We start from the raw sequence: 20,280 nt of genomic DNA on the forward strand, positions 1-20,280 counted from the left end.
ATTCAAAAAACAAAATTAGTGACTCGGAAGGAAAAGAAGACAAATCACACACAAAACTAGATATATAGCTAAATCCGTTTTGCTTTCTGGAAACGGTGCCAAAAATTGATGTCGCCCAAACTCACACCACTAATTTAGGTTGCGAGGCGGTCGATGCAATAATAAAAACCCAAAGCGAGTCGGGGTTGATTCCACAGGGAGCTTGATGTGGGATTAGGTATATACCTAGTGTAAATGTATGACGTGCCTAAGATTACACTTTCACATTTTCAATTGTTGTTTTTACTTCTACTTTTACGATAATGTTTGTAATTGTAAAGCTAAGAGACAATGTTTTTGGTTTTGATTATTTTTCAAGGTATAAAAGATCTAGGGTTGCGACTTCCGCCTAGTTGGTTACCTAACGGATTTAGAGATTTAGGGCATATTTGGTTAATCGGGATACTATATAGAAATCACACGCAATTACTCACTTTATACCTCTCGGTAGTTTGAGTGATTTTCCCCAATTTGGCTTTCTCAAGTCCAAATGGGTATCTCATGAAACAAGTGATAAATGCTCAAGTCGGGTCTTACTATCTCTAGATTCGACCCTTTAATTAGGGATATCAATTTTTTGAGTTCACCCCAAATCTTGTTAGCCAAGTTTTCCTAGACTTAGTCTCTCTTTCTCAAGTAAAAACTAAGTCAATTAGGCATGAATCAACGTTTGCAACCATCAATTCTCAAATTCAAGCAAGAACTAGGCTAAATATCATATACCCAATAATAAATAAGCCTTAAATCAATCATCCATTAAGTACCCATACTAGGATTGAGTCACAAACCTAGCTAAAGGTTTAGCTACTCATGAAAAATGAAGAAATTAAAGAAGAAACTAAGATAAAATGCATAAAAATTGATTTAGGAAAGAAAATCAAATGTTTAAATGCTAAACTAGCACAAAGTTACCCAATATAGTAAATACAAACGATTCTAAGTGTTCAGGTGCACCCAACTTAACCTAAAAATGACAAAAAGATCTATTTATACCCAGTTGAAAATATCTGACAAAATTACCCATGCGAAGGTTGTGCGGCCGCACAATTATGTGTGTGGTCCGCACTTTGAGATTGACTGGCCAGGTTGACTTTTTGTGGTCGCATAAAAGCGAGATACGGCCGCACTTCCTTTAATTGTGTACCGCACATTTATGAGTGCGGACGCACTCTTGTTCTTGGACTGGATCTGGGCTTCATTATGCGGACCGAAACAGATTTCACTGAAATTTCATATCAAGTTTGACCGAAACAGAAAATAATGTTTTTAGTGATATATGACAGCTGAAATGCAGAAAATAATGAAATCAATGCATCCTCTTAGAGTAACTGTCACTCAATCATCCCATTCACTCCAACCTCACAGTCACTCTTTCCTCACAGTCACTCATCACTCGGCACTCGCACTCAATAGGCACCTGCACTCACTGGGGGTGTGTACAGACTCCGGAGGGGCTCCTTCAGCCCAAGCGCTATATCAATCCAATCATGGTATAAATCAATGAAACATGTTGCGGTGTGCAGCCCGATCCCATAAATATCCTCACAATTAGGCCCTCCGCCTCACTCAGTCATCAACCTCTCCAGTCTCTCGGGCTCTCAAAAATCATGATAATCAGCCCAAAAATAATAATATGATGTATTAATAAATAGCAACAGAAACTGAGATATGATATGAAGTGAATAAACATGACTGAGTGTGAAATTATAATTTGAACATATAATTCAACCAAAGAAATGACCCCAGTGGGTACCAATACTTAACAGCATATGTCTAAGCATGATTTTTAATACGAGTCTGAGCTCAATTTTCTCTAACACCTTGAGAATGTTCTGGTATCAACAGATTATTCAACTACACAGTTTCATGGAATTTGACCAAGTCACAATTCCTAAGGTGCATGCCCACACGCCCGTCACCTAGCATGTGCGTCACCTCAAAACCAATCACATAACACATAATTTGGGGTTTCATACCCTCAGGACCAAATTTAGAACTGTTACTTACCTCAAATCGTGTAATTCTTTATTCCGCTATGCCCTTGCCAAGAGAATTGGTCTCTGAAAGCCTCGTATCTAGCCACAACTAATTCGATTCAGTCAATACCAATTATCGCAATTAATTCCATAAGGAAATACTAATTTTTCAATAAAAATACGAAATTAACTCAAAAATTGCTCGTGGGGCCCGTGTCTCGGAACCTGACAAAAGTTACAAAATATGAACGGCCATCCAACCATGAGTCCAACCGTACAAATTTCACCAAATTCCGACATCAACTCGACTCTCAAATCTTTATTTAAAGTCTTTGAAGAATTCTACCATTTTCAACCCAATCTTTACCCATTTGAACTCAATAATCTTTCCAAAAACCTTATTGATGCGTATAAATAATACTCTTACACCCAAGAATCATACTCTTAATCACCCATCTTTACCCAAACTCGAAATTGAAGACTAGGGGTTAGAACCTTATCTCTTGGATAAAGATCTTGTGATATTTCCTTGTTGGATTTCAATGCTTGAACAAGATCTTGATGAACAAAGCACTTGAGCTTCTTCCTCTCTCTAGAACACTCTGCCTTCTCTCTAAAAATGTCAGATTTTTGCTCCAAAATAAGCTTCAAGGGCTATAAATCGAAGTGGGCAGGGTCAAAAAATAGAAAAAAATGGAAGCCCCGACGCAGTTATGCGATCGCATCACATGTATGCGGTCCTCATATCAGCCGCATAATTTGGCCTCTAAAACTGGGCATGACTGACCTAGTCTGCAGTCATTATGCGGCTCGCAGACCTATTCTGCGATGGCATAATGCACCGCAGAACGGGTATGCGGTCACATAATGCACCGCAAATTTTCCTCAAAACTTACCTCACAAATGCTTCACTCTGTGGCCATTATGCGGTCCGCAGAGTGATTCTGCGGTCGCATAATGGACCGCAGAAACCCACTTTTCTACCGCAAATTTTCCTTTACTGCCCAGTGCATTGTTCATCCCAAAAAATTCTATAATCTTTGTAATAATTTCCTTAGCAAAAATTCTCCAGGGTCGTTACACATAAGTCATCAACCTTTCAACTTAAATTTTAAACCTTAGAACTAAGTGTTCTAAATCATTTCAAAACCTTATCGGACCCGAATTAATTACCCCGGCAAGTCAAGTAACAATCGTAAATCACAATTTGAGCAGTAAATGGGGAAATGGGATTTTAATACTCAAAACGATCGACCGGGAAGTTACAGGTTGCCTCCTAAGAAGCGCATGATTTAACGTCATGGCACGACGCATAATACCCTCAAGTGAAATGAATGATCACCATAACGTAGCTATCTCTATCCTTTCCTAAGTAATGATTCACCCAGTGACCATTGACTCGGGATACTTCACTGTTTTTGTTCTTCAAGTCTAATGCACCAAAAGCTGTCATACCCACAATTTCAAAAGGACCACTCCATTTGGATTTTAGCTTCCCGGGAAACATCCTCAACCTTGAGTTAAACAACAATACAAGATCGCCCACCTTGAACTCTTTGTTCCAAATGTGTTTCTCATGAAGATATTTCATCTTTTCTTTGTACAAAGACGAACTCGCATAAGCATGGTACCGAAACTCATCCAATTCATTCAAGTGTGCAACCCTCACGTTATCGGCTACATCCCAATCAAGATTCAACTTCTTTAGAGCCCATATGGCCTTGTGCTCTAGCGCCACCGAAAGATGAAAAGTTTTCCCGAACACCAACCGATATGGCGACATTCCGATAGGTGTTTTGTAAGCCGTCCGATAAGCCTATAGTGCATCATCAAGCTTCTTGGACCAATCTATCTGATTAGCATTCACCGGTTTGGACAAGATACTTTTTATCTCCCGATTAGAGACTTCCACTTGCCCACTAGCTTGTGGATGATAGGGAGTCGTGACTTTATGAGTAGCACCATACTTGCTAAGTAAAGTGTCGAAAGCCTTGCTGCAAAAATGTGACCCCCCATCGCTTATAATTGCATGTGGAGTACCAAACCTTGTGAAAATATTCTTCTTCAAGTAAGCCACCACACTTCTCGCCTCATTGTTGGGTAAAGCAATAACCTCAACCCATTTGGACACATAATCCACTGTGACCAAGATGTAGGTGTTTCCACAAGAACTCATAAAAGAGCCCATGAAATCAATACCCCACACATCGAAAATATCAATCTCCAAAATGGTTGTGAGAGGCATTTCATTTTTCTTTGAGATTCCACCAGCCCGTTGACATTCTTTACATCTTTTCACTAACTCACTAGCATTTTTGTAAAGAGTAGGCCAATAGAAACTGCAACTAAGCACTTTGGCCACCGTTCTTGCTCCACCATGATGACCACCATATGGCAAAGAATGACAAGCCCCAAGAATTTCACCTTGCTCTTCTTTCGGTACACATCTTCCAATCACCCCATCCGCACAAATCCGAAAAATGTATGGTTCATCCCAATAATAATCTTGACAATCCCGTTTGAGCTTCTTCCTTTGGCTTGAAGAGAACTCATCCAAAATGAATCTACACACAAGAAAATTTGTTAAATCCGCGAACCATGGCACCTATTTCATTGAAATAGCCAAGAGTTTCTCATTGGGGAAGGAGTCATTGATATCAAGGCTATCATGTGGCCTCCCCTCCGCCTCCAAACGAGACAAGTGGTCCGCCACTTGGTTTTCACTACCTTTTCTATCTTGGATGTCAATATCAAACTCTTACAACAAGAGCACCCATCCCATCAACCGAGCTTTGGAGTCCTTTTTGCTCATAAGATAACAAAGCGCTGCATGATCCGTATGGACAATGACTTTTGCAACCATCAAGTACGGGCAGAACTTCTCAATTACAAACATAATGGCAAGGAGCTCTTTTTCTGTAACGGTATAGTTGACTTGGAAACTATTCATGGTCTTACTAGCATAGTATACTGGATGAAAACTTTTGTTGATGTGTTTGCCCAAAACTTCCCCAATCGCTACGTCACTAGCATCACGCATGAGTTCAAAAGGTACACTCCAACTTGGAGCGGTGATGATGGGAGTAGTTGTCAACTTGAGCTTCAACAATTCAAAATATCTCATGCAATCATCATTGAAGTTAAACTTAGCATCCTTTTCAAGAAGCTTGCACAATGGGTTCACCACCTTAGATAAGTCTTTGATGAAGCGCCAGTAAAAACCCGCATGGCCTAAGAAACTCCGCACGCCCTTCATCGAAGTTAGAGGTGGAAGCTTAGAAATCACCTCAATATTTGACTTGTCAACTTCAATTCCATTCCTTGAGATTTTGTGGCCAAGGACAATGCCTTCCTCGACCATAAAATGGCATTTCTCCCAATTGTGAACCAAATTTGTTTCTTAGGGAAGATGAACAAAGATCCAAATAGTCACTTGATGGACTTCGAGGAATTATGAACACCTTTCAATATAATGGTGTGTCACAAGATGCGGTTTACTTAAGGACATTCCCCTTCACACTCAAAGACAATGCAAAGCACTGGCTTTGAAGCTTGCCTAATAGATCGATTAGAACATGGGATGAGATGACGAGAAAATTTCTTGACAAATATTTCTCATCAGCTAAGACGGGAAAGTTTAGAATAGAAATCCATAACTTCTGCCAGAACGATACTGAAACTGTGTTTGAAGCTTGGGAGAGGTTTTTAAGGAGATAGTGTGAAACTGTCAACATAGTTGAATTGAACTCTAGATGCAACTCCAGGACTTTTGGGATGGATTGACACCAGCTTCACGAAGAACATTGAGTAATGCAGCTGGAGGACCGTTGATGAAGAAGAATCCAGAGGAGATAGTCAGAATTCTAATTGAGTTATCTGAAAACACAAATCAATAACCCTCTGAGATTGTTGAAACAAGAAGATCAATTGTGTTCACCAAGTTGATGCTAACATATCTGTGCAGGTACAACGTGATTCCATGGCCAAGGAAATATAGAAGTTGACCTTAGCTTCTATACACAGTGAGCCCCATGCAGCGTGTGATATATGTGGAAGAGGACACCCTACTTATGAGTGTCAAGCCTCAATCGAGGAAGTTAATGCTGTCAGGAATTATAACTTTAATGCAATGGGTCAGAAGCACCCCGATTTTTCATGGAGTTCACCTGGGGGTACGACAAATGCATGGCAACAAAACAATCCCAGATTTCAAGGAGCTCCTAGTTTTGTGAATTAGCCTAGGCTGCAGTTCCAGCCTCAACATTCCACTCAGCCTGGGCTAGAAGATCTAATGAAGTCCTTCATTGTTAAGACAGATGAGAAATTAGATGCTCATGTTTCAGCTATCAAAGAACTTGGCACTGGTTTGCGAAACTTGGAGAAGCAAGTGGGACAAATTGCAAATGTATTGTCTGAGAGAATCCCAGGTACTCTACCAGCTGACACTGAGAGAAATACCTAAGAAACGATAATTGTTGTGACCTTGAGAAGCGGGCAAGTGCTGAAAGATCCCATTCCAGTCCAAAAAGAGAGTGTACCTAAAAAAGAAGTTGAGGAGCAGCTGAAAAATAAAGTTGATAAGAAGAAGAAGAAAGGTAAGAAAGGAGCAGTGAAAAAGAAGAAGGAGAAAACTTCAAGATGGGAGGAATCTAATGAGAGCGAGCATATTCCTGCTCTACCTTTTCCCCAAAAGTTATATAGAGAAAAGATGGACAAGCAGTTGGAGAAATTATAGGGATGCTGAGGTAGGTTAATGTAAATTTGCCATTCACGGAAGTTCTCACACAAATGCCAGCTTATGCCAAATTCTTGAAGGAGATCCTTACAAAGAAGAGGAAGAAAGAAGAGAGCTTAGTGGTCAAGCTCACATAGCATTGCAGCGCAATCTTGCAAAATAAACTCCCATAAAAGTGTAGAGATCCAGGGAGTTTTACTATACCTTGCTCGTTAGGCACTCTTAATTTTGATATGTCTTTGTGTGATTATGGTGCCTCAATTAATTTAATGCCTTTGTCTATTTATAGGAAATTGGAGAATGATCTTGAAGAGATAAGGTCTGTGCCAATATCTTTGCATCTGGCAGACCAAACAACTATAATACCCGAGGGGATAGTGGAATATGTCTTAGTTCAGGTGGATAAGTTCGTATTTCCAGTAGACTTTATAGTGGTGAAGATGGAGAAGAACAAAGAGGTCCCCTTTATCTTAGGAAGACCATTCTTAGCAAAAGGCAGAGCAATATTAGGCATACATGATAGAAAGCTCATGCATAGAGTGGGTGAAGAGACGGTGACTTTCGAGATGAATGTGGAGATAGGGGTGAGTAAGGAGAAGCTAGCTACAAGTGTAGAGTGGAAAGTGAAGAGTTCGAAAGAGAAGGTCCCAGTGATTGAGAAAGACAAGTGTGGGGTATACCCCAAGAAGGCTGAGAAGAAGCTGTCTGCGTGGATGTATGCACTAGTTCGGGCGAGAAGAATGGAGCCCGACTGTGACTCAGACCCCGACTAGAGATTTAGGGAAGTTTGCTCTACCTTATGCATTATAATTGTGTGTCATGGGGGCATGCCACAACTTAAAGTGTGGGGTGGGGGATATATTTTTATGTATTTCCAATTTTTTTTCTAACAAACTACTACAAAACAACAACTAACCAACTTATAATGGTTAGTTCGTTTGGTTAGTTGTTGTTTTGTAGTAGTTTGTTAGAAAAAAAATTGGAAAACCATTAAAATATTTGATTTTTTCCGATGATGGATATCATTCGACGGGTTTTTTGAGGTATTAAAGTCGAAAGGAAAAGACAAAAAGATTTTCTTTTGTAGTTAGTGTATTAATTCCCCCTTGGTTTTTCTTTGTACCGTGATTCTTTTCCATTGGTTGTTTTTGAACCGGGTATAGTTAGTTTTTATTTTTGGTTAGGAATAGGAAACCGTGCGCTATGATTTGAATTGGAGGCAATATCTCTTAACTTTGTTATACCTTGAGAATAGTGAGTATTTTAGTTGTGACACTTAGGCTCAGTTTTTGACTCTTGCATAAGTACCTTAAATTGTATGAGCTTAACTTTTCTTAACTCCTTTGACTAGAGTGTCTTGATAATCCAATCTTGAGTGAGTTATGTGCCAGGTGTGTTTGAGAATTTGTGTTATTCTATGCATTGCATTTGATGTCTAGAACTTGCCCCGTGTATTTATAAAGCGAAATAGTAGTTTTATCTAGTCTTGGAAGTGATACATGCATTTCTTTATTGAGCCAATGATATGCGTTTACCCACCAAATTGTTATGTATCGTAGTTAACCTTGTTGAGCCTGTAATCCTGTTTCTTTGGCAACTACATTACAAGTCTTGCCCATTTGTTTGAATTGACCATCTATTTGAACCATGTACCTCTCATGAGCACTTGAAATTATTATGAACTTTGTAAAAGTTAAAGTGTGGGGTGATTGGGTTGGTTTTTGAGTGGAGCTAATGAAATAAGGAGAAAAGTGCACTGTTTTGAAAAAATAAGAGCCACTTAAATTGAAAAAGAAAAAAAGAAAAAAAAATACATAGTGTATTGTGTGAAAATTATTCATTTGATAAGTGGTAACTCTTGATGTATTTGTGCTTAAAGAAGTTGGGATTTAATGTAAATTGATGTGAAGTTGGAGTATTGGTTTGACATAAGTGTGGGGTTTTAACAATGAAGTGCATGTATTAAAGTGCTTAGGGAGGTGTAGTCACTCTTATATCTAAGCTAACGTTTGGCCATAAATTTCCAAATTTATTCTGAAAAATTTGATTTGGGTGAAGTTTGGTTTGAAGATGAAAATGTGTTTGGCCATCTGTTTTGGGTGAAGTTTGGTTTGGAAAAACATGAAACATGACTTATACCCACAAGTTCTAAAAACTATCATAAATACCCAACAGTACCATTATCAATAACATTTATTATATTATCGCAAACCATAGTCCTGAACATAAATAAATTTGTTATAAAATTATCATTTTTATAATGAACTACATGATAAACTATCAGATGACCGAGAAGATGAAGCAACATCATTACAAAATAATAAATGGTGGGATCTTTTATAAAATATAAAAGTTTGGGACAATTTTTAAAAAATATAATAGTGATATTTTGGCCCAAAACCAGCTATTGAACTGGTTTTGGGATTTGACATTTGGATTTGGCCAAAATATAGGCAAAATCTATGGCCAAACATGTGTTTGCAAAATAAAACCCAAGTTTATTTTGATAAAATCTATGGCAAAACGGGTCCTAAATGTATTCTACCCACCCCGCACCTTACATTACAACAAATTAAAGTCCTACTTGATCCTTGACTGAATGAGCTTAATTAGCAGATTAATACACTACGGGCAAGCCTACGGTTCATCGTTTGTGGCATATGAATGTTATTTTTGAGAGTAAGTGAATTTTGTCTATCTTGAGTTCCTAGTTGTTCTTAATGTTTATTGTGTGTGGAACTACTCTATTTTGTTGTGAGGGCACTTGATTCATAAAGGAAAGGTAATGCTTGACCTCTATGTTGGAGTAAGGGAGCAAGTTGTAAATAATGCATGGTGCTTTTGAGTCAAAATATTGAGGCTAGGATATTACACTATTGTGCTTAATCTATTTTAAATATTCTTGGTATGATGAGTTATGAGAGTTGTGTAATGAGGTCGTGTCTATATAAAGTATAGTTTGATTGCTCGAGGACGAGCAATGGTTTAAGTGTGGGGTGTTGATGGTAGGCTATAATTGTGTGTTTTAGTTTCTTATCGCACTCTAATTTATTGCACTTTAATTGAGTTGAGCTTTCAATCGCTAGTGTTTTGCACTAATTGTGTGTTTTATTCCTTGTAGGAGCGATTCCGAGTTATGTAGATATTGTGGAACTAATTTGAGTTATTTGGAGCTTTGAAGTCTAAGTAAAAGCCCAAAGGAATAAGCCGGGATCGTGTTCGGGGATCAACAAACACTAGTGCATACAAAGAGAGAAACGAAGAATCGAGCCGGATGTCACCCAGATGCGCGAGCGTGCACTGGGCGCGCATATGAGGCATAAGACCATCCAAAGTGCACTGCCATATGCGCGAGCCCATTCCCAGGTGCGCGGCCGCGCACGTCCAACTCTGGAAATAGTCCTGTTTCGCGTAGGAGAATGTGTGTTTGTTTGGGCTCGACCCTACTTGGTATATATATATGGAAAATGGTATTTTTGGGACTTTTGACATACTTTAGACCTAAGGAGGCTAAGGATATGTGGGAGAAACAAGAGCATAAGGATTTCATTATTCAATCCTCACTCAAGACAAGAGTTTGGATCATTGTATGTTTTCCTTTAACTTAACTTTATTTGTGATTAATTACTCCACATATATGGAGTAGTTCTCTTTAGGGATTGATGGATTTGGTGTATTGATATTTGTTTGTGGATATTAACTCTAGTTTTTATGTATTGAATCGTTTTGGGTGTTTTAATTATTGCATCGATATTCATTAGTTCATGTAATCGAGAGAGGCATAACTTGTGATGTTCTTGCATTATCTTTTGGTTAAATTTATTGATTCTTCATAGTAATCGAAAGAGGCTAGTTGAATTACTGTTTAGACCTAGTTAGGACGATATTCGAAAGATTTTCTCCTAAAGACCAATCCACTACGAATTCTTGCATATCTTCACCGATCCTAACTTAGTTTATCTTGTGAGATTGAGACTTAATCGAGAGAGGAGTTTCTACTGAACGGTTGATCTAAGAATTGAGTGAATTCGAGAGACTCACTTGAACCTTAGAAGTGAATTAGCTAGAGTTAAATCCCAGACAAGTATCTTAAACCTATCCAATCAATCCCTATTTTCTCCCATTGATATCTTCTTTACTTACTTTTGTTCTGGTGTCATTCGTCAATAGTTTAGACTCTTAATTAATTTTAGTTTTAAATCACATAAATCTCAATTATTGATCATCTTGGATAGCAATCAAGCTATAAACTACAAAAATATTGTTTAACTCCAATCCATGTGGATACGATATTATATTATACCATATTCGACTAGCGAGCATATTTAAGTGTGTGTTTTGCGCTCGTCAGGATTATTCCTCGAATATCCGCCAAGGTCCACCCAATAGCCTTCTTCCTCTTTTGTAGCACTGCCAATGTGGAATATACCTGCACGTTAGTCAAACAAGAGTAAAGAATAACCGGTAAAGTAGAACAAGGACCAAGAAATTCATACCGAAGATGTGGAGGCAATGGCTTCACTCCAAGGTAGGAGGCTCTTCAATAGAAAATTTTGTAAGAGGCATTGTCCTATTTTCAAGATCCAAGGACAATTTACGGGGTGCATAGTTATATGACCCCATTCCCTGCAAAGAATTCACATATTCCATGAAGCCATCCATCTCGTCATCATCAAAGTTGAGCAAGACGGCCTCAAATATATCACCAACATTGATTGTCGCACTTGCTTCATCAACAATAACACCGGCCACCACGTCCACAAAAGAACACACCTCATTGCTATTTGGTTGCCGCATGGACTACACACATGGAATATCACATTTTCATCACCAACCCGAAAAGTGAGTTCTCTGGCTTCAACATCATAAAGAGCCTTACTCGTAGCAAGGAAAGTTCTCCAAAGAATAATCGGCACTTCATAATCAACCTCACAATCTAGAATGACAAAATCCGTCGGATGAATAAATTTATCAACACGAACCAAGACATCTTCAATCACTTCCAAGGGCCTCTTCATAGTACGATCGACCATTTGCAATCTCATAGAGGTGGGTCTTGGCTGCCCAATTCCCAAGGTCTTGAAAACAGAATAAGGCATCAAGTTGATACTTACCCCAAGATCACAAAGAGAATTAGCAAACTCAGCACTTTCAATTGTACAAGGAATCATCAAAGCACCGGGATCCTCCAACTTAGGATCCATTGAATCCAAAATTGCACTTACTTGATGAGTGAATTTGATGGTCTAAAAGTTCATTGACCGCTTCTTTATCACAAAATCCTTCATAAACTTTGCATAATCGGGCATTTGTTCCAAAGATTCAACTAATGGTATATTGATTGAGAGACTCTTCATCATTTGAATGAACTTCTTGAATTGATTCTCACCATTTTGCTTGGCAAGTCTTGAGGGTATAGAGGTGGAGGCGTAGGCAATGGTGCCTTAGCCTTTTGCACTACCGGCTCCGGTATGTTAATAATGTGTTCCCTAGACGGGTTTACCTCCTCTTGAGTATCTTAAACACTATCATCAATATCAATCTGAACTTCATGATTAGGTTGCACCACATTGTTCGGGATCTCTTCTTCTTGCATCACTTGATCATCATCAGCAAGTTGCCTTCCACTTAAGGTGGGTGCATTCCCGCCTCGTCCACTTCTTGTGATAACCGCCACGGAATGCCCCGTGTTGTTACCACTCTTTGGGTTTACCACTATGTCTCTTGGTAGTCCCCCCTTAGGACGAGAATTTAAGGCTTGAGAGATTTGCCCCATTTGAAATTCTAGGTTGCAGATTGATGTGTTGTATGAGGCAAGTTGGGCATCCAAATTGGCATTCTTTTCCATCATTTTCTTAAACATATTTTCAATACGCCCCATCTCATTATTTGAAAAACTCTAACCATGGGAAGGATAAAGAGACAGGTTGCTTGGTTGTTGGTACATTGGGGGCCTTTGAAAACCCGACCCCCGGTTGCCTTGATTGTTGTTCCATCCGCCTTGATTGTTACCTCCCCAATTTTCTTGGTTGTTTCCACTCCAATTTCCTTGATTTTTGTTGTTATGCCAATTCTTTGATTGTTGCCTACACTCCAATTTCCTTGATTGTTAGAATTCCAATTGCCTTGATTGTTTTGAGGTCGCTATTGTTGTTGGCTTGGTCCTTGAAAGTTGTTTCTTGGCCCTTGAAAATTATTCACAGATTGCACCTCCCCTTCTTGTTCATTATAGGAATCATCTTGCTCAAAACTACCATCTTCTTGCATATAGTTCTCCACTCGATTTTGCACTTGTGGACCCTTGGTCCTCCTCTTGTTCACCATTATGTTCACTCATTCCATAGCATTGACTTGCTTAGGATTTTGCACTTGATTTAGTTGGGCCTTTTCTAGTTGAGTCATGGTGGTTGTCAATTTGGCAATGGCTTGCCCATGGTCTTACAATTCTTTGTGAAGGTGGATCATATTTGGGTCACCTTATGGAACATTGGCCCGGGATTGCTAAGCCTACGACGTATCCTCCATCTCATCCAAAGTCTCACACGCCTCCGCGTAAGGCGTAGTAATAAAGTTCCCACCGGCTAGTTGATTCACTACACATTGGTTGGTCGTGTTAATCCCATGCTAGAAGGTTTGTTGAATCGTTTTTTCCGTCATATCATTGTTGGGACATTCCTTGACCATAGTTCTATAGTGTTCCCATATCTCGTGTAGTGGTTCATTTGGCTCTTGCTTGAATGCCAAGATCTCATCTCGAAGTTTAGCCATGTGTCAGAGAGAGAAGAACTTAGCAATGAACTTTTTCGCCAACTCATACCAAGTGTGAATTGAATGGTTAGACAATCATTCCAACCAATCTAAAACTTTCCCCCGTAGAGAGAAGGAAAAATCCTTAGCCTCAATGCATCCTCGGGGAGGGACTATTGCACTAGCATAACCTTTGTTGGGCAATATTAGGTGTGGTGCCGCTCGTGATGGAGGTGGGGGTGGAACGAGCACATTGTCATGAGGTACTCGGCCTCTCCGATTGGCTTGTGGCTTATGAGGTACCTCTTCTACTTGCTCGTCCTCCGTATCCAAATCCCCCAAAGGCAAATTTTTGAGCTCATTGTTCGCCATGGCTGTACCTAAGATTTCTCACACAAGTTAGTAACACGGAAGGAAAAGAAGATATTCCAAAAATAAACCCAAATATATAGCTAACACCGTTTGAACTCCCTGGCAATGGTGCCAAAAATTGATCCACGTCCAATTTGCACGCAATAGTGAGTGGAAACGGTGGTTGGAAGAATAGTACTCAACAAGAGTCGGGATCGATTTCCACAGGGAGTTACTAGGGGTGTTAGGAGTATACACTTGGCGAGAGAGAAAGGAATATCTAGATTGCACTTCCACAAAAGGTTTTGAGATCTAATTATAATTTTACTCTAGCAATTATAAGCTAAGAAAAGAAACTAAAAGCGAATGATTGTTTTTGGTGTTTTTCCAAGTAACTAAAAATCCTAGGGATGTGACCATAACCTACGTGTTCGCCTAATGGGTTAAATACGTTAACACTTGTTTTGTTTATTGGGGTGTATTATAGCTCTCAACTCTACGTTACCCACTTAATAGCTCTCGGTCAAAGAGTAATTTTGCCCAATTTGGCATTATCAAGTCCAAATGGATATCAAACAAAATAGTTGATATGAGCTCAAATTGGGTTCTCATTATCTCTAGTTTGAACCATTTAATAAGGCTAATCAAATATTCAATTAACCCAATTCTTTATTAGCCAAGTTATCCTAGACTAGGTCCCTCTTTCTCAAGTAGAGACTAAGTCAAAAAGGCATGAATCAATGTTTGCAACCATTAATTCTAAAATTGAAGCATAAACTAAGCTAAATAATCAACACCCAATCATAAACAAGCATTAAATTAAATATTCATAAGGTTTACACACTAGGGTTGGGTCACAAACCTAGTAAGAGTCTAGCTACTCATAGTGAAAATTGAAGAAAATAAAGAAGAAATGCTAATTAAACTCATAATCTAAGATTAAAATGATAAAATATAACGTTTAAACACTAAAATAGTCACAAACATCCTAAAATGGCAAAATGTAATGGCTACAGCAGCTCAAACTTTGAAACTTGACCTAAAACTGTGAAACTCGTCTATTTATAATGGTCCAAAATTCGCTGACAAAAATGCCCCTCGGGTGGTTCTGCGGCCGCACAATTCCATGTGCGGTCCGCAGATTTCTTCAGTTACATGATCTTAAATTCCGCTGCAGCCTAATTCTGGATTGCGGCTGCGAAACATCTTCTGCGGCCGCACAATTCTTGTGCGGTCCGCACTTCAGTAAGGCTTCAGGACTTGGTCTTTTGCACACTCTCTGAACTTTGAATCATTTGTCAGTGCAAACCCTATTCTGCGGCCACACAATTAATGTGCGGTCCGCATATTGGCCAAATTCTTGTTGGGCTCTTTTACTTGATCTACGGCTGCAAATGGAATTCTGTGATCCGCACTTTCTTCTGCGGCCGCAGAAATCCTTCTGCGAACCGCACTTCTTTAGTTCTGCGCCCTTTTTTGCCTAGTGATTCGAAACACTCCTTTTTTAGCCGGAATTCATCATGGGAGACCAAACTTCCAACATTTCTATAATTTGCATACTTTCATTAGTTTCGAGAACATAAATCAATACTTTCGGACTAAAACAAAAGCAAAAAGGTGCTAATAAGTAATCAAAATCCCCACTTATCAACTCCCCCAAACTTAAGTCTTTGCTTGTCCTCAAGCAAATAAATTAGTTCTCACCTCCTAAAGTTAAGGGTCATTTCAGCGAGTCTAAGGTGAGCCATTCACACATCAGTTGGGACCACAATTACCCACACTACTCATGCATTATCAAGAAGGTGACAAGTCAAATATTCATGCACATATAGTTCCAATGTGACATTTGAGCTTCAAGAATTGACTTTACTCATCAAGGACTCTTGTTCTATCATGTAGGTCATTGTGGACTCCAAACTCTTCCTCCTCTACTATCCATTTGCCAAGCTCAATTAAGAATGTCACAAGTACGGCTTCAAGAACCATAGGCTTGCCTCTCATGTAGATCACCACTAATGTAAGCTCACTCGGTTTAAAATCAAGTAGGACTTCTTTCGGGTTGTAATGAAGGCTTTTGGATTAGGGTAGGATACCATATGGGTAAGTGGTTATACCTTTCCTTAAGCACTCCACACTTTCATTTCTCGGCTCGCAATTGCCAATTCTTAGAGGCATATTCTTTTCATTGGGGATTAGAGAGACTTAACATCACTCTTTCTTGTTCATTTCATTCTTTTTATCCTTTTTTTGATTGCTCATGCTAGGGATCATTACCTCTTTTTGAAACCATCAACCCTTCCACTTATTCACATTTTGCATTTTTCTTTTTGTTCTTTTCTTTTCTTGCCTTCTCTTTTCATAGAGATCACTTTTTTTCTATTTTTGTGTCTTGATACCTTTTTCATATTCCTCATCTCTCCCCCAAACTTATGTTTTAAGCCACTTGTTTCACAAGAGTGTTAAGGAAAGTCCATGTGCCAAGAGAGGGTCACGACAAAACGGGTAAAGGCTTATAACATAGTTATCAAATGAGAAATGCTAGAGGCTAAAAGGGGTTGACTAGGGATAACGACATTGGTTGGCAATAAAAAGCTCAAACGGGCAAAGGAAATCCTACAATCACTTCTCAAACCAAGCAAAACTTAGGATTTCGCCTTGAAACACATTCGGGGGGAAGTTCTAAACCCTTCACACGGATACTTGGACTAGCAATAATTTATCTCACCCCTCACGCAACTAGATTGTAAAAGAAGATCGAGTCGAGGGCTTACAACGACCACATTCAAGTTTAAAGATCACTATGGTCTAATTAAACCGCTCGATGATTGCCAAAGTCAACTCAAGAATCACAAAGTCACTAACTAGAGATGTTTCTTTCAAAAACCTTGTCTCTAACCATAAGTACGTAGTTAAGTGTATTGGTACCAACTGAACCATGGTTGACTCTTCGAGCATGACTTGATTAGGTCTTTTTATTTATTACTACTACTATTATTACCTAAACATAAAAAATGGACTCATTCCCTTAAGTAGGTTATCACGCCATCCATCGTTGGGACGAGTCACCCGGTTCATACAACAACTACCATTTTAAAGAACCGTGGCGTTAAGAAAACCAAAGGCTTATTATCTACTAAATCATAAAAAGAAGCTACTTAACAAAACAAGAGCTAATATAGAAACAAATAAAGAAGCTAATAAGCAAAAATTACTAAAGAGAGATAAATATACATAAGATAAGAGAGGGAGAAGCTAGATAAATACAAATAAGAAGAGAAAGAGTATCGTCAAATTATTACAGACCAAATGTATCAAAGTGTACCAATGTGAATAAGAGTAAGCATTGTCCCCAATGCTTAGCACAATAAGAGTAGAAGAGAAGAGGGTGAAGAAAACTCCCCATTGATACTTGGACATCTCAATGTCCCCAGCAATGTCATCTCCCTCAGTATCAGCCAACTAAATCTCTTCATCATCAAATCTAGATGTGGCTGGGTTGGCGAACATCTCACGCACTGCCTAAGCAGTGTCGGCAGCAAGGTCTGGCTCGTCAGACTGGCAAGCTAGTGCTACTGGTGCAGATGGTGCTGAAGGATCTGGGGCGGACTGGTGCGGGTCAAGCAGCATGTCAAAAAGAAGGTCCCCAGTTGTAGCAAGTCTAGTCACCTCCCTCCGGAGCTTGTCCACTGATTTCTTGCTCACCTGGGACTTCCTCATCTTCTTTACTTCCTTTCCCAACTCCTTAATCACTGACCCGTTCTGTACCAAGGTATCCATAATCGTCTTCTGGTTTTCCAAAATCTTCTTCAGTGTCTCATCAATGTCAAAAGGAGCTTGTGGTGCCTGAGAATTGGAATGCGCTGCAACAGTACTAGATAGGTCAAACAGCTTAGAAGTAGTTTTCTGCATCCAGTTGTTGAGACTCACCAATGTCTAAGAGACTCGCAGAGCAGATATGGGAACTATAAGCATGGGAACTGGCTTTAGGGCAACTCTAGGGGTTGTGGTAGGAGCTGAAGATGATGGTGGAGGCATAGCAGTGGCACTGGTAGAGGGCTAGGCAAAGGTGGATGGAATATCAGCTGCCTCATAAGCTACCACCACTGGCTCATCAGACTAGCCTGTGGTGGTAGAAGGCTGGGCTTTCTTCTTTGGGTCGCTCGCATCCATCAGAGAATACCAGTCGAATGGCTTCTTCGACTTCACCTTGTTGTCAAAATCTCTCAGCTCTACCTTTGCATCAGTAAGGTATTTTGTGATAGTGTTGGGATAAGGGTAGGAAGAGCTGTCCTGCCATGCAATCACTAAAATGTTGGCCGATATCACAGCACCCACATTAATTTGGTAACCGGCCATGATGGAAGCCATAAGCACTACCCTAGGGATAGGAAGGTGAGTCTCATTCTGGCTCGAATCCAGTCTGCTGCAGACAATGGTTTGCCATCCTTTCGCCTCAAAACTCAAAGTGTTCCGGTGAATGGGAACCCCAGCAGCGATCCAAGGTGGTGGTGGCCCTGGTGGTGCAAGAATCTTAGCCAACTATGGTCGGACTTCATCCGTCAGTGCGCATTTCTCTAGATATTTTTTTGACTCAACATCCTCAAAGCCCAAATACGCATTTAGCGTATGCTGATCAAACCTCACCTTGAGCCTGTGAACTTTGGTCACCTTCATCCCTTTCTTAATATGAGCAATATTGGCATAAAATTCATGGATGAGGTATTCTTTGGCATCCTATACCCTCTTGGTGAACCACATCCACCCTTTCGTGCCCTGAACTATCTCAGTATAGCTGGGTTATATTTCTCCACGTTATTTAACAGAAACTGTCGCTCAAGATTTAGCGACCTCACTGGCCACCACATACAAAAACTGCTGAAGACAGCCAGGCTGACAAATCTATCCTCCCAAACCTTTTTAATCTTTGATCTTTCAAGGCCTGAAGTTGTAGCATCACCCCCTATGCCATCATCGGGTATGTCATGTATAACAGGATCCTCTATCCACCTCGGATACTGAGGCAGCTAATCTTCTATCCACCTTTCATCACCCCCTATGCCATCATTGGATACTGAGGCAGCTAATCTTCTATCCACCTCTGTTGAGCCCTCTACCAGTGCCACTGCTATGCCTTCACCATCATCGTCAACTCCTACCACAACCCCTAGAGTATCCCTAAATCCAGTTCCCATGCCCACAGTTCCCCTATCTGCTCTGCGAGTCTCTCAAACATTGGCGAGTCTCAACAACTGGATGCAGACAACTACTTCTAAGCTGTCTGACCTATCTAGTACTGTTGCAGTGCATTCCAATTCTCAGGCACCACAGGCTCCTTCTGACATTGATGAGACACTGAAGATGATTTTGGAGAACCAGAAGACGATTGTGGATACCTTGGTACAAAATGGGTCAGTGATTGAGGAGCTGGGAAAGGAAGTAAACAAGATGAAGAGCCTCAGGTGAGCAAGAAATCAGTGGACAAGCTCCGGAGGGAGGTGAGTAGACTTGTTATATCTGGCGACCTTCTTTTTGACATGCTTCTTGACTCGTACTAGTCCGCCCCAGATCCTTCAGCACCATCAGCACCGGTAGCACCAGTTGGCCAGTCTGATGAACCAGACCTTGTTGCCGACACTACTAAGGCAATGCGTGAGATATTCACCAACCCAGCCACACCTAGATTTGATGATTATGAGATTCAGTTGGCTGATCCTGAGAGAGATGACATTGCTGGGGACACTGAGACGTCCAAGGATCCATACTGAGTTTTTTTCACCCTCTCCTCTTTTACTCTTATTTGGTACACTTTGATACATTTGGTCTATAATAATTTCATGATACTCTTTCTCTTCATATTTGTATTTATCTAGCTTCTCTCTCTTCTATTATGTATATTTATCCATGTGCGATTCGCAGATTTCTTCAGTTGCAGGATCTTGGATTCGGCAGCCGCACAATTCTGGATTGCGGCTGCGAAGCATCTTCTGCGGCCGCACAATTTTTGTGTGGTTTGCACTTCATCAAGGCTTCAGGACTTGGTCTTTTGCACACTTTCTGAACTTCGAATCATTTGTCAGTGCAGACCCTATTCTGTGGCCACCCAATTCATGTGCGGTCCGCACATTGGCCAAATTCCTGTTGCGATCTTTCACTTTATCTACGGCTGCAGATGGAATTTTGCGGTCCGCACTTTTTTCTGTGGCCGCATAAATTATTTTGCGGACCGCACTTCTTTAGTTTTGCACCCATTCTTGCCTTGTAATTTAGAACACTCCTTTTTTAGTCGAAATTTATCATGGGAGACCAAATTTCCAACATTTCTCACTCAATAGTGAGTGAAAATGGTCATTGGAAGAATAATATCCAACAAGAGTCGGGGTCGATTTCCATATGGAGTTACTAGGGGTGTTAGGAGTATATAGTTGGCGAGAG

Source organism: Nicotiana tabacum, chromosome 9, assembly GCF_000715075.1.
Source record: "Nicotiana tabacum cultivar K326 chromosome 9, ASM71507v2, whole genome shotgun sequence".
Taxonomy (NCBI): domain Eukaryota; kingdom Viridiplantae; phylum Streptophyta; class Magnoliopsida; order Solanales; family Solanaceae; genus Nicotiana; species Nicotiana tabacum.